The 13,981-nt window shown below is 34.3% G+C and overlaps 1 protein-coding gene across 1 annotated transcript in view; it reads left to right on the forward strand.

Annotated features, from left to right (window-relative positions):
- LOC133186872 (sulfotransferase 1B1-like) overlaps window positions 1-13,981 on the forward strand; it is a 492,412-nt gene that overhangs the window by 248,557 nt on the left and 229,874 nt on the right. The window lies entirely within an intron of this gene.

The raw sequence follows: 13,981 nt of genomic DNA on the forward strand, positions 1-13,981 counted from the left end.
TATCAAAGGATTTCATCAAAAAGTTTCAAAGTTACGACTATATCAAGTAAATTGGTCATTTTACGCTTTGCGCGTGCGCGCACGTGCATGCATGTGCATGTTGACCATGTCATCTTGTTCACACTTTTAATATATCCTTATATTCTGAGCATCAAAGCATTTTATCAAAAAATATAAAAGTTACAGCTATATCAAGTATATTGGTCATTTTACGCATTGCACGCGCACGCACGTGCATGTGCGTGCGCGCAAAATGACCTTCGTTCCGCAAATCTACATAACATGCCTAGTAACCCTAAAAAGGTTTCACCTCAATCGGATGTGTAGTTTCGGATATCACTCACGGACAAAAAAGTACCCAGGAAGAAAAATAATAATAACTAGAGCAAAGCTCGTTGCAAAGCAACGAGTGGGTCTTCCTTCTTAGCTTGTAAGTTGACGTCGTAATAAAAGGATAAATATTTGTTTAATTTCCACCTAAAGGTTACATGTTTCTGTTTAGATTGTCAACTTTGCTAACATTCTCTTTCTTCTTTGACCCAAATATCAAGAGACCTCATCTCCGGAACTCTGAATCTGGAGTGTACTCTCTCCAACAGTACTCCTGAAATTGTATCCAAAACACTAATACTCCCAGACCCTCATTTCTTGAACTTTGACTTTTGATTTTTAATTTCTAGACTTTTCTATTCACCTAACATCTTTGATGCAATCATGTTAGTAACACGTGTCATACTACAGAATCATCAGTGTTTTGCTACATCACTGTCATAATAATTGCTTGACAAAACATTTACACAGCATAACTACATAGTAAGTAATCCAAATGTGTTACTGATTGAGGATATCCATTCTTTGACAATCAGTAAGTAGAAAAATACTCTTACAAGAAATGCACAGGGATGATTTCAGTAAGACACGGTGTCACTTGTGGAAAATTTTAACATAACATCTTTTTTAGCCTTTAACTTAAAAGTTAAACTTCATTATCTCAAAAACCGATATCTAAATACATGTACCATTTATATGGTGAAGTGAGTTGGTACTCCCAACCCCTTATTCTTTAAGTTTTTTACCCTGCATGGTTATCTGGAGTCATTGGATATCTTGATGTTTAATCTTGGTCCAGTTGAAATTGAGAAAAAATGGTTTTACTGTACTTCTTGGGTTCATTTATTCAAATGTTTTACAAGGGGGGAAAAAGACACATATATTTAAATTTTTGAACATGTTAAAATAATCTTTTACATGTACATGTATATTACACATATATTCAAGTAATTTTTTTAATAAGAATTCATTAAAAATATTTGAATCCATTGAAGTTGATTGCAGTAGATATAATGTGAATTATGAGCCTAAGACACAACAAGCAAATTTAAAGAATAGTGGTCTCATTCTGTCATTTGTCAACTGAAAAAGTTTGATGATAATAGGCCTGAAACTGTTCAAAATATGCTTCTGAATCATTTTGAAAAAGAATAGCTGCAAAATTTAAAAAGTAGGTAACCATGAACTACTTTTGAGTCAACATGATACGAGGTCCTTAGATGCATCAACTGACAAGATTTGATGATCCTAGTCCTTATAGTAAGCAAAATATCAACATTTTAATAAATGTAATTTTTGGTCAAATTTGAAGTGACTTTGAGACCAAGCCCTTTGTCCCAGAGCGATTCCCTGTGCAAATTTCAATCTACAATATATCCTCATCCTTTTGTGAAAGTTTGGTGATAATCTGCCCAGTGGTTCTCGAGAAGATGATTTTTTAGCAACCAGTACTTTTGGTTTTATTTACCTAATTATCTCCCCTTGTTTAAGGGTCACAACCCTAAGTTTACTATAAACGGGAGCCCTTGGGCCATGGATACACTGTGACAAATTTGACAATAATTGGCCAAGGGGTTCTTGAGTTATGGCCCATATTCTAACAAGAGGCCCATGGGCCACAACGCTCACCTGAGTTACTTTGGCCCTGCTGTTCTTCACCAGACCCTCCCTCCCTTGTAATACTTATTGCGGCCCCACCCTACCCCTGGGGGCCACGATTTGAAAAATTAGAATCCACACTACCCCAGGATGATTCCACATATGTTTCAGTTTTTCTGGCCCAGTGGTTCTTGAGAAGAAGATTTTTAAAGATTTTGCCTATATATTTCAATGTAAAACTTTGATTCCCTATTGTGGCCCCGCCCTACCCCTGGGGGCCATGATTTGAAGAATTTAGAATCTACACTACCCCAGGATGCTTCCACATAACTTTCAGCTTTTCTGGCCCTGTGGTTCTTGAGAAGATTTTTTAATGACCCCACCCTATTTTTTTCTTCTCTTGATTATCTCCCCTTGTAAAGGGGGTTGGTCCTTCATTTTAACAAACTCCCCTTCACCCAAGGATGCTGTGTACCAACTTTGGTTAAATTTGGCTCAGTGGTTCTTGAGAAGAAGACAAAAATATGAAAAGTTTACAGACGGACAGACGACGGACAACTGGTGATCAGAAAAGCTCACTTAAGCTTTCAGCTCAGGTGAGCTAAAAAGTTTACGTACACCGCACAAATGGCCATAGCATTAGCTCTTTGAGCCTTTGGCTCACAAGAGCTAAAAAGATAAAAAGAATTATGTATCTTAGAGTTGTCTATTTGTAATCAAAGCTATATTGAAATCAGACCAATTTCTTGAAATAAAAAATTGCACTGTTGTAGTGCAAAAAAATTAATGATATTTTACATGTCGCTACAATATTCAAAGAGGGTGTGTTGCAAAATTTTGAATTAAATTAGAGGGGTTATGACTGTTTCATCGCTAATTATAGATGATAAATGCGAAAACACAAAGTTGAGAATTGCAATGTCATTGAAAGTCTTGGAGAGCACCGAGCTATTAAAAAATTATTTCTTCAGACAGGTCATTTTTTCAAAGTGCACAGTAAATTTTCCTTAAATCAATGTGTCCGCAAACTTTTCTAACAATCCTCGTTCATGTACATGCCCTTAGCACTGAAGTCATTTGAAATATGCACATATGTTAACATTTGTTGCTGTATATGCCAAAATAGCAGTTCTCTCTAAATTTTTTTGTAAAAATACATATATTACAAGTTCTTAATGTATTAAGGCCTGATGTGTCCATAATCCTAGATGGAAGGACTTTTATCCTTGTGTGACTGTTTAAATTTCACTATGCTGCTTATTCTTCGTCATCTCCAAACAGATGCTCTTCTGGCAAATATGGTCATGCTTGGTATCAAATTTCAGTTATCAGATGGCAGTCACACCTATCCAAAAGAAATTGAAATTTCTCATTTAAAATAAAAAAAAAAAACTGTACAACTTATAAATGATAAATAGCGATGTTAATTTTACTCGAACAGCTAAGTCACACAGTCAGAGGCTTTAGTCAAATGAAAGTCGAGTACTCGTTGAAATTTAAATTAATTTTTCATGTCATTTTCCTTTTTGCCTTTAAGAGACTGCTAGCCTGTACAATATTTAAACTACATTATAACCATTATACAACAAATTATTGAATCATTAACATTTTCGTAGTAATAAATATATGTATCAAATGTATTTGATTTCAAATATAATATTTACTGCCAGTGTTTTTTTTTTCAGTACTTTGGGGCTGGGGGCTGGGGCCCTCAGAATTGGGAATTTCAGCATCAAGTAGGCTAAATTGGAAATCTCCCAGAAAGCCCAATCACTTAAAAAGCATTGTCAAAAAGCTTTGTTTTTGTCTTTGTATTACTTTAACAAACAATTGTTATAACTAATCAAGACTATTCTTGGTATGGATTATCTAATTACTTGCATCAAGCACAACAGTGGTATGAATTATCTAATTATGAAGAAATCGAACTTGGCTGAGGTGGCAGAGGATAGTTTTTTTTAATGCCAAACATGTGCCGAGGGGGTACACATATACATGCGATCCATAAAAACATGTAGATGGGGACAGTTTTCCACGGGCTAATTAATTACACTTCATATGCCCATGGCTCACAAATTATGTCAACAAATTACATGTAATCTGCCTAGTAGAGTGCACATGTACCAAAAATACACATGGGGTCTCCCCAAATTTTGGCTTGTTTTTCCAAGATTTGGGCCTCAGTCGCACCCATACAACCCATCCCCAGGCCCGAGCGAGCAGGATAAAACACCCAGTAGTCTGTAAATCAATGCATGCCCTAATGAAAATTCACCAACTGATATGGGGCCATTCATCTTCCCTCTGAGATACACACCTTCTTCTAAGGCCTACTGCTTTTCAGCTGAATTTCCTAGATGCAACTGACCACGTGTCTTAGGTTCGCATTTACAACTCTGTATATGATAAGCGTCATAGTGACACCTACAAGTTGCACATCATTTTTTTCAGCAAGCACTTTGCTACACTGCAAATGTGTCCCATAATTATTCTAATCATTTTTCTACATAAAATATCACATCAAACAGGGGATATCTCAATTTTTTAAGAAATTTGACCGGGTCTTTAGTACGAAACTATCCCCTGCCACCTTTAACTTTCAAAGTTTGCTTTTTAATTAAAATAACTTTCCATATTTAGAAAGTGCAATCAATTCTGAGTAAAAATATACTAAATATGTCTTATTTCAATGAAAAATAAAAAAGTTAGAGGCAAATAAGTGACCCCACCAATTGTCGGTCAACCACCTTAACCCCATATTCTTTGTGTTACTTCAAAAATGACCAACTCCTACAATCCAAAAGAATCTATTTCTTATCAAAACAGTGTTTAATGGTAACTTTGATCAATTTCAAATGCAGCTACATATAAAAAATTCAATAAGAATTGCATGCCTTCATGAAATGTACTCACATGAAACACATACTCTCCTATTTTTAATGTTTTGAGAAATCCCATTTTACCTCTTAATTGCTTGAATTTATACATCTATAGCTTGTTTGCAAAAAGAAAACCTAATCTATTTTTCAGGATATTTATTGTAATATACAAAAACCCCTCTTGCATCAAAGGTTCAAGAAGAAGTGTCCTGAAAATTGCAGTTATCTACCCTACCCCTCCAACCATTACCTGATTCTATAGAAAATATACTGTGGAAATCTGATTTTACTGACTGTCCTTTTTCTGAGTATATTTCCATTCAATTTCAATGTATCTGAGTGATCAAATACATGGATTTGATTCCCCTGAATAATTAAAGTGATCATCCTGTCCTTACTTGGCATTTGTGAGTAAATTTCAGGTGTTTAGTAGAATCCAATAATTACATGAAAATGTACATATTTCTGATATTTTGTTCATTAAATATGCAAAAAGACCATCTGTTTTGTTATAATTTAAAGAAAAATATATAATCTATATGAAAATATCTATCACATTATAGAAGACAAATGAGGGGGAATATGGAAGCATCCTCAGGTAGTGTAGATTCAAGTTTGTTCAAATCATGACCCCTGGGGGTAGGGTGGGGCCACAATGGGGGATCCAAGTTTTACATAAAAATATATAGGAAAATATCTTTAAAAATCTTCTTCTTAAGAACAGCAAAGCCATGATTGGTCATATTTATATGGAAGCATCCTCAGGTAGTGAAGATTCAGGTTTGTTCAAATCATGACCCCCGGGGGTAGGGTGGGGCCACAATGGGGGATCAAAGTTTTATATAGATATATATATATAGGAAAATATCTTTAAAAATCTTTTTCTTAAGAACAGCAAAGGCATGATTGGTCATATTTATATGGAAGCATCCTCAGGTAGTGTAGATTCAAGTTTGTTCAAATCATGACCCCCGGGGGTAGGGTGGGGCCACAATGGAGGATCCAAGTTTTACATAGAAATATATAGGAAAATATCTTTAAAAATCTTCTTCTTAAGATCAGCAAAGCCATGTTTGGTCATATTTATATGGAAGCATCCTCAGATAGTGAAGATTCAAGTTTGTTCAAATCATGACCCCCGGGGGTAGGGTGGGGCCACAATGGGGGATCCAAGTTTTACATAGAAATATATAGGAAAATATCTCTAAAAATTTTCTTCTTAAAAACAGTAAAGCCATGATTGGTCATATTTATATGGAAGCATCCTCAGGTAGTGAAGATTCAAATTTGTTCAAATCATAACCCCCGGGGGTAGGGTGGGGCCACAAAGAGGGATCAAAGTTTTACATAGAAATATATAGGAAAATATCTCTAAAATCTTCTTCTTAAAAACAGTAAAGCCATGATTGGTCATATTTATATGGAAGCATCCTCAGGTAGTGAAGATTCAAATTTGTTCAAATAATAACCCCCGGAGGTAGGGTGGGGCCACAATTGGGGATCCAAGTTTTACATAGAAATATATAGGAAAATATCGTTAAAAATCTTCTTCTTAAGAACAGTAAAGCCATGATTGGTCATATTTATATGGAAGCATCCTCAGATAGTGAAGATTCAAGTTTGTTCAAATCATTACCCCAGGGATAGGTTGGGGCCACAATGGGTGATCAAAGTTTACAGAGGAATATATAAGTCTTTTTCTCAAGAACAGAAAAGCCATGATTAGTCAAATTGATATGGAGGCATCTTTGGGTAGTGTAGAATGAAATTTGTTCAAATGAGGGCCCCCGGGGGTAGGGTGGGGCCACAATGGGGGATCAAATTTTTACAAATGAATATATGGGAAAAAAATCTGCTGCTCAAGAACAACAAAGCCATTTGTTATATTGATATGAAAGCATCATCAAGTAGTTTAAAATTCAACACCCCCCTCCTTGTAAACTTTTAAATACTGTACTGATTTTTGCTTTTTTTTCCTAGCCAATGTGCTCAGGTGAGCGATGTGGCCCATGGGCCTCTTGTTTTACATTGAATTTAAGAGTAGCAAATTTTAAACGAACAACCAACTTAACAAATTTTAGTCGATAGTCAATATGATTGAATGATAGTCGAGTACTCGAATATTCATTGACACCCCTAATGAAACCATCAAACAGAGTTCAAAGATACTGTCACATTTTCCGTGTATTATTTGTAAAAAGTACTCTATTAAATAGATGTTTACATGCAGTCAATTTTGAGGATGAAATTACAAAATATAATATAAATAGGGATTAATTAGGAGTTTTTTTTTCATGATTTCACAAAGGAAATGCACATAACTTATACATGTAAAAAATTTATTAGGGATGGCAATGGTCAACTGGGTAACCATCTAATCAGTCAGAAATATAGTAACCGGTTTAGTATGGGATGACGGGTTATGATTTTCATAACTGGTTAGTCGGTATTTTTTGTATAATATGTACTTTTTAAATAATATACCAGTATACATATTTTTTTTTAAAAATTACCACTTAGATCATGTAGATAGCATGTGTAAAACTAGTCTCATTCAAGCAGATGCTCGACTGTCTCCATAAACTCCTGCTCGTTGGAGTTTACGGAGACAGACAAGCATCTGCTTGAACGAGATTAGTTTAAAACTGAAAAGTTGCTATCGACTTATTAAATTATTCACAATATACAGCCACTGTGAAAACAAATCCCCATTATTTTGTCATTACAGTAAAACATGCTTGTAAGTGCCAGGGACAAATAATTTTGATTCATTATAAATGTATTCATTTTTCAGTTTAGTTTTCAGTATGTTTTAAAACCACAGGGAATGAAAATCACTTCACTATATGCTTCAATTCCTTATTTAAGTCTGTTCGCAGTAAGCGTGTTTTACTGTATAACCCATATACCACTCTAAGTTTACATACCCAAATCATAAATAATTCTATATTCTAATTTCAAGAACTAATTTTTTACTAAACAATGTTTTACGTGGTAATTAATCTAGTTCATTATCTGTAGTGGTAGCCTAGTTGTAGGGCATTCATTTTGTAATCAGGAGGCCTGGGCTTGATTCTCATTTGCTGTGTCAAACCTAAGACATAAACATACAGGTAATGAAGGTTCCTTCACCAAGCGCCAAGCATTAGAATGAAAGTCAAAGGTTTTTCAGATGAGACCTTAAAAACCTCACAGTAGATGTTGGGACAATAAAGAACCCTCACTGCTCAATGGGCCTTAGTGCCAAGTATTAACGTCTATGTTTGAAGCCCTTCACCAGTATTTGGCAATGTCTCTATACAAGAGAAAAATTCTCAAGTAAGATGTAAAACAACATACAATCAATCAAAGTGTCAGTAAGAAGCTGATCCTTACGTCGCAGGTTCAAATCCCACAGCTGGATGTGGAGATAGGGTCCTTGGATGAAACCTTATGAACCGAGGTTCTGTGTCATAGAAGGTGCTGGCACGAAAAAGATCCCTCACTTCCCAAAGGCCATAAGTGTCAAGTACAGGTCTATATTTGCAGGCCTCCACCAGCAAGTGGTGGCATAATAATATGACTAAAAAAAATTTGAAGGGGCAATAAACAAAACACAAATCAATCCTGCAGTCTTATCACAGAAATAATTCAAACTTTTATGTATAAATATATTTCCAAATTTCTTTTGCAATTTAACTGAGTGACATTTTTGAGATTTTCCAATAATAATACACATCTACTAACTGGGTTTGAGGGCAACATGTGTTTTGTCAGACCCAAGAACCAAACTGTTGCCTGAGGCCATTAGGCCGAAGGGAAACAGTTTGGTTCAAGGGGTCAGCAAATTGCATTTTACCCCGAGAACACGGTCAATAAATGTTTTGTTATATCTTTTACTTTCTTTTTTTGTTTGACATACAAGTATTTTGTAGTGGCTTCCGTGATGTAAATTTCCTTTACCAGCACTGAGGTAAAACTCTGTCAATTCCGTAACTTTCGAACACCAACGAATGCAAATGAGATTTAACTAATCCCGCGCATACTGTAATATGTAAGCAGTCCAATTATCTCATCGACAGGTTCAATATCTCACTTTGCGGTTCAACATAGATTTTTTTATGATTGCTCATAAAACCTTGGAAATGTTAGACATTTTGTCAATGAGTGTACACTAGTATAGATTTATATAAGAACAAATTTTTAAAGGTATAACAAATTATAATATTAATTAAGGCCCTAGTTATAACAGCTATTCATACTTGTTGAAGAATATATAACAATAATTATCATGTTTATACATGTAGTATGTTAGATAGTGTGTTGTTGAATTTTTGCAGTTTTTTTGTTTCAATAAAAAAAAATAAGTCTTGGTGAAATTACATGCTCTCATGCATTTAAATATAAGGTAAAGCAATGGGGATTTGACAATGTCATGTCAGGGCTAACAGACAGAGACTGAACCATAAAATAGATAACATACATCAGTGTTTGTGCGTACATTTATACATTTGCTGGCATATACATGTAAACATCAGTGCTGTAAGCAGCTGTTAAATTTTAGATAAGAAAAATTCTAACCTTCATTTCCATGGTCCACGCCAATCATATATTAAAATGTCACCGTGAACTCTTTCATCACTCGCTACATTTATCACAGAAAACTCCGACACAAGACTGTTCATCGCTGTTAATGTGATCGTCAGAATTTCCTCGTAAACAATTTGCGCAAGAATATATATATCCCTTTAAAACTAATGCTCCCTGTACGCAACCAAGGATTTTATGTGCTTCGTAGATGTGGATTAAACGTGCATGTCTACATACGGCTCGTATGTTAAGAAAATGTACAACTGTCAACTTCACATATTTTCTTCTCATTTTCTGTCTGTAATTCCGACTTGCATGGCTACTTCCGGGGACGTACTAAAGACTTGATATACTAAAGACCTAATATTCGACCTGATGATTTTTTCAAAAAATAAAATAATCAGATTGAGTGTTATACATGATTTATTTTAAAAAAATTATTGATTATGAAGCATTATGCTATACTAAACTACACTTTTTTTTTTAAATATTTGCCAACAAAGCATCAGATCAAATCACGTTTTTCGTATATCGGGTCTTTAGTGTCTTCTTCCCACAATGTCGCTCGTGATTGTTTACATCCAGGTTACAAACAAGACTCTTTATATACGGATGCATTTGTAAATGTTGATTTACCTTTACTTCTGTACATAACTTGCATTTATAAACGATTTAAATAACAGAAAACAGAGAAATCGAATCAAAACAATTTATTTAAAACACAACAACTATCTAAAACCGTACAAGCATGTGTTACGATGCCCTAAAAGGCGTGGCTGGTTTGTAGACAACTTGTTCCTGTACGATTCTCGAATAATTATTATATAAAATAGAATAAAATATAGCACGGAGCTTGTTTCTCTTTATACCACATGACAAGATTTAATATGTTAGAAATTATGTCATTCAAACTTTTTCATAATATTTTAATATTTTTAGCTATCCAAAAAATACTTTTATGACCTGCTGTCCCCTGAATATAGGGGCCAGCCCCTTTTTCTTGATGTTATCTGAAAGCTCTCGTAATTACACACAACTTTTATTCTATATGTCTTACCAAATTTTTATCAATTTAAAAGTTATTAAACAAAAAGCAGTAAAATTTCATGGAAAAATAATTCTTAAAACTTGCCGTCACATATCTTCTGAACTTAAAAAAAATTAGCCTACAATTTTTATGTTCTGCGCATCTGCAATGTATTAGTTAAAAGTTCTCCAGTTTTCATGCAAATATCATGTGTCGTTATTGAGAATTCTACTGGACAAGAGACCCTCCAAATATCGATTAAAGGGCAATAACTCATGAACGGGGGTATATATAAAAAATTTGAAGAAACCGTTTTTAGGCAATAATACATTGTATCTACCCTGAAAGTTTCATAGCAATCGGACAAAAGGTCTTCGAGAAATCGCCTGCTGAAAATCGGCGGGAAAAAAAAAATAATAATAAGAAACAGTAGAATAACAGTAGGGTCTTCCGAAGGAAGCTCGGAAGACCCTAACTAGATACTTATTGCCTAGGCAATAACAGGTCTTCCGTTTTCTTGACTTCTTCCAAAAAAAAAAACAAAAACAAAAAAAACAACAAAAAAAAAAAAACAAACACAATCTTGCCAATAAGATTACTCTAAATAATTAACAAAAGTCATCTCAAGGCTTCCAAAGATATATAAATACAAATAAAAACAAACGGAATTACTTTCCTGTTTTCTTTATGTACTTCGTCATGTAAGAAAGTGCTCCAAACGAATAAAATGTTCATTCTACACCTTAATTATTCACAACTGATCCTCCCTAAAAGTTTCCATGAAAAACTACTCATGTTTGAGACAACTTCCGGTTTTTCGGTTTGCACTTCCGGTGATAATAAATTGCATGGTTATGGTTTATCTAACATGCGCATAAGCCAAACATTTTTGTAAAAAGAAAAAAACTGTAACAATTCACTTTTCTGCATCGCTTCCTGTCACGACCGGAAGTGACGGCAACGTACGATTTTTACATGATGTAGATAAACTGAGGACTGACTATCAGTTCTGAAAGTTTTAGACTTCAGCAATGTACTGTTTCTGAGCAATTTGGTAAACAAAATCTCAATTTGAGGACGGAAAAACACGCGACCGGAAGTGCATTTTCCTAAGATGATTAACGTCACACTAGACAATTGCAATCTCAATAACATATATAAAAATCTTTTCAAAAAACTTTATCTATAAGCGATACTTTTGGGAAAGATAAAAATCCCAATTACATAGTTTTCTCTTATAACCGGAAGTTGTCGTTTTTTGTTTCCAATGAGACCAACACATATAGAAACTGTGAAAGAGATTCAATTATATGATGCAAGTTTTATTTCAAAAGAGAAAAGTTGAAATTTTTTATTTCTTTGATCACTTCCTGTGACGACCGGAAGTGACGGCTGACGCTATTTACCCAAATGGTTTTGCCTACTCCTTAAGTTCTATTACTCCTATAAGTTTGGTGTCTTAATCTCTTCCTGTTTTTGAGATCTCACCTGCACAAATTCTTATTTTGCGGACAGTAAAACACGCGACCGGAAGTGAATTTTACCAAGATATTTGACGTTACTCTAGACATTTGCAGTCTAAATAATATATTAAAAAACCATTTCAAACACTTAATCTATAAGAGATATTTATGGGAAAGTAAAATGCTCAAATTATGTAGTTTTTCGCTTATAACCGGAAGTTGACGTTTTTGTTTCCGGTGGGACCAACATATTTCAAAACTGCGAAACAGATACAATAATGCCATGCAAGATTAAATCCAAAAAAGAAAAGTTGAAATTTTTGATTTCTTTGATCACTTCCTGTGACGACCAGAAGTGACGGCTGACAAATTTAAACATATTCTGCAAACATACTTGTTATGATCTATAATCCCTGAAAGTTTGAGGTCTTAATCTTTTACCGTTTCTGAGATATCGTCCGGACATGATCTCTTTTGAAAAAACGAAAATTGGACATATCTGACGACCGGAAGTGAATTTTGCAAAATCCTTAAAAATGTTTTTAGTTTATTTTATTTATCATAACTCCTGAAAGTTTCAAGAAAATCCATCGAGCCATCTCTGAGAAATCGCTTGGACAAAAAACGGGAAAAAAATAATAATAATAATAAACAGTAGAATCACTATAAGGTCTTCCGTCTGAAACGGAAGACCTTAATAATAATAATAATAACTAGAAACTCATTGCGAGCAATGAGAGGTCTTCCGTCCGATTCTGAAAAAAAAAAAAAGAAAACTCAAGCTGAAAAGCGATAAAAGAAATTCAAACACTCATGAGATTTAACCCTGGTCGTCAGCCTGAAAATCCAACGTGCTAACCATTAACCATTCCCTTTTTTGCATCACTTCCTGTCACGATCGGAAGTAACGGCGATACAAGATTTTGTCACGATTTAAATAAACTGATGACTGACTATCAGTCCTGAAAGTTTTAGACTTCAGTCGTTTACTGTTGCCGAGCAATAGATCGGAAGTTGACGATTATTTCCGGTGGAATCTAACATATTTTAAAACAGCGAAAGAGATGCAATAAAGTGATGCAAGTTTTAGTTTAAAAAAAGGTAAAAAAAAAAAAAATAAAACAGGTTTTGTAATCCTCAGAAATAGTTCTATCATTTAATTGTTGCATATTTAAGATCAGAGGTTACGTCCTAAATTAAATATTGAAAAATAGCTTTAAAAATTGGCTGTTTTGTAGAAATTTTCAGGATACGAGGAAAATGATGCATTTCATGACGTCTAAATGCATAGACTAGCCAGAAAATTACGTCATTTTTGATAGATACGCAGTCATCAAAGGTCTAAATGATATTTAATGCTTTGTCAACTAAAAACAAGTAGTTTCAGTTTTTCTGAAATTCACAGGGCCAAAAAAGGTCCTTAGTGAACCTTGTTCTTTAATATTGAAACCACTACACTAGCGCAATGTACCAGCCATCATCGATGTTTACCTTGCACTCATTCCCTGAAGTAACGAGTGTCAGGCAGGTTAATTTTTTTTTCTTATAGTGCCGAATTATAGGATGAAAACTAGCCAGCTAAATTTTGTGCAAGTGCTAGTAGATTTACATCGGATTTGTTACTTGATTTTTAACAATAACTGATAGCAGAGAAAATAATCTGTTACTGATAAAAACTAAAAAAAAAAAAAACTATTGTGTTTACTTCCTTTATTCTTTATGCATTCAGTTTTCTATTCTATGCAATTCCAAATACAGACATGTCCGTGTAATCTTTTTCTGTACTTCTACACTACTGCATCAGACCATTTGTGAAAGGCGGGTCAAGATACATTATTTCGCGCCAAACGTCACGAGTAAATCTTCGCGCCTTTTCTTTGAAATGTGTCTTCAATTGAATAAGTGTACGTGATAGATTCAATGAAATTTTAAAAAAGATATGTTGCTATAGCCTGATTTTCGAGCCTAAGAATGTTTATTTATCACACTGTACATAAACATATCGTATAAGGGCAAGTAACATAAAGGCAGCGCTAAGTTTTCTTACACATTTCATATTCCTCTTAACCCTCAAAGTGGACTATTCCATTTAGTAACACATTAATGAAAAGTCT

This window comes from Saccostrea echinata, unplaced genomic scaffold, assembly GCF_033153115.1.
Source record: "Saccostrea echinata isolate AGI-Se365-2 ecotype Australia unplaced genomic scaffold, CSIRO_AGI_Sech_v1 ptg000014l, whole genome shotgun sequence".
NCBI classification, from domain to species: domain Eukaryota; kingdom Metazoa; phylum Mollusca; class Bivalvia; order Ostreida; family Ostreidae; genus Saccostrea; species Saccostrea echinata.